Here is a 2,853-nt window from a genome sequence, read left to right on the forward strand (position 1 = left end):
ATATCATAGTTTCATAATAATAATAATAATAAGAGTTTGATTAAATGAAAAAAAGTATTATAAATAATAATAAAAAATTAAATGATATTATATAATCATTAAATAATGAACAATAAAAAATGCATTTAATATATAGATTAGTTGTGTACCCGCGTAATGCGACGAGAGCCGTGAATTTAACGATTTCGAAGTTTCACTGGTTTTATTAGAGAAGATTTAACGACAATATAAGTTACACTTGGTCTTTACATATTAATACAATTTAAATAAATAAGAGTTATGGTTCTAATTACAGTCTATCAATAAAAGAAATTGTATGATAGTTTAAAATCCAATATATTTAAAATCCAACATATTTAAACGAATCCACAAATGTGTTCGATTTACACCAAGAGCAAAGAATCAAGAGATCGAGAGCGAGACCGAGAGTTCTAGAGCAATTGAATGAGAGAACTTTTAATAACTAATGATGAATATCAGTTTGAATCTCATATCGGGGGATGGGGAGAGGACATGGATGTATGAGAAGGTGAAGACATGAGTAAAATGTGTCAAAAGTATCTTGTGAACATGAAAAGAAAAGGTAATAATGTGCATTGGTAACGCACTATATGTTATTTTAATTGTAGATTAAAAGATTTTAAGACTGAATGCATAAAGTAGTAGTAGTAGTACTTAATGCATTGTGAGTTGTTTTTATAACTTTTAAGACTTTGTGAATAAATATCTAGTACTTTATGCATTAAAAATTGTTTTTAAAACTTTTGATAAATCAGTTTTTATAAAATAATATGGGTAAAAGAGTAAATATCTCCACCTTTTTAATTGCACCTCTATCCATAAGGATGCAAATCTCCCCTTCCCCACGTTTTAGATATTATAAAAACCCACCGGTGTTCCCTTGTTTAGAAAAGTCTTGGCAAGTCACAAGTGTATTAATCATTAAATGATCCGACTTTATTGTAAATTGACTAATTCTTACATATATTTTTTAAATATATATATAATTCTATTAGGAATAAACTATAATTTTTATTTAAGATAAATTATATAAAAAAAAATAATGTACTTTAACTTGATTCATCTTTTAGGTAACGTATTTTCAAAATTTTCACTTTGATACCTATGGTGTAAAGTCTTAAACATTTAAGTATACGGATAACCAGTTGAAGATTAACTTTAGATTAAAAAAAAGACTAATTTTAGATAATAAAAAAAATCATATCACTAACCACATCAGCAAATAATATTGAGTTGGATACCACATTACTCGTCATATCAACATGATAACCAGTTAATGCTTCACGCCGAGTACTTAAATGTTTAAAACTTTACATTTTAAGTATCAAAATGGAAGTTTTGAAAGTATATTATCCAAAATAGAAATCAAGTTAATGTATTTTACTTTTTCATGCAATTTGTCCTTTTATTTTTATGGTTTGATATTCATAACAATTTTCGTTCCTGATCTCTAAAAACATTTTCTTTTTCGTGCATGTATTTTCTATTTTCATCCCTGGATTAATGCTCTTAAGAATTAGAGTTAGAAAATCTAACAAGTGATTTTAGTAAATTACATATTTGGTCCTTATGGTATATAAAGTTTTAAATATTTATCTTTAAATTTCATTTATTACATTAGTATACTATATATTTGATTGTTGTGATTTGTCGGGAATAACACTTTATGTATAAAGCTTACTTATTTTACTTTTTCTTTCGTTATTATATTATAATATTACATACATAATATTACATACATACAGACACACATGCACATACATGTTTTATACATATATGTATAGACGAATAATCGTGTAAGAAGAAAGTTAAAGTAAAAATCGTGAGAATAGATTTGGATTCTTGATCACCATTAATCTCAAAATCACTAACGACTCGCACTTGATACGAAAATTGATTATGTGCATCTCATCCTATGACGTCAGCGAACCCGACTCCAAAGTTCCGGTTTTCGGTTTTCACCATCGATTTCGGGATTTTTTTGCCATTTCATTCCCACAAACTAAACAAACCCTATATAGCTTTAAAAAACACACCTTCCTTGAAACACCGTTAATATTTCATCATTTTGATTTTTTTAAACTTGTTTCATAGTCAATTCTGCCAAACTTAAAATATAATATAATAATATAATATATATATATATATATATATATAGGGGCCCATTCAAGGGAGAACTGGCTAGTTTGTGGTAATCGTGAGATCCAATTTCAACCACAAATCAATAGATAAAAAGGAAATTTTTAATTTTAGTAATTTTTAATTTAAATTTTAATGCAAGGATATTTTATGTATTTTCTTTCCTCTCTCATCTCTCCTCTCTTCTCTCTTCGTCCCCGTCTTCCGGCCACCATCCTCCGGCCACCGTCCTCCGGTGATACCACAGTGTGATATTCAAGCACATATAAGATGCATTGTGATACCACTGTGTTATATATCTGATCGACCGCACAAACGATCACAGTGTGATACCCAATCACATATATGATGCATTGTGATACCACTGTGGTATCACCGGAGAACGATGGCGGGAGGACGGTTGCCGGAGGACGGGGGATGGAGAGAGAAGAGAGGAGATAAAATACCTAAAATACTCTTGCATTAAAATTTTAATTAAAAATTACCAAAATTATAAATTTCTTAATTTATCTATTCATTTGTGGTTGAGATTGGACCTCACGGTTGCCACAAACTAATTAGTTCTCATTTGATTAGGCCCCTATATATATATATATATATATATATATATATATAGATAGAGAGAGAGAGAGAGAGAGAGAGACTCACCATATAAATCTTGCAAACCAATCTTAATCATCCATCAAGTCTAAT

The sequence above is a fragment of the Cynara cardunculus genome, assembly GCF_001531365.2.
Source record: "Cynara cardunculus var. scolymus isolate 2C chromosome LG 1, CcrdV1, whole genome shotgun sequence".
In the NCBI taxonomy this organism is placed as follows: domain Eukaryota; kingdom Viridiplantae; phylum Streptophyta; class Magnoliopsida; order Asterales; family Asteraceae; genus Cynara; species Cynara cardunculus.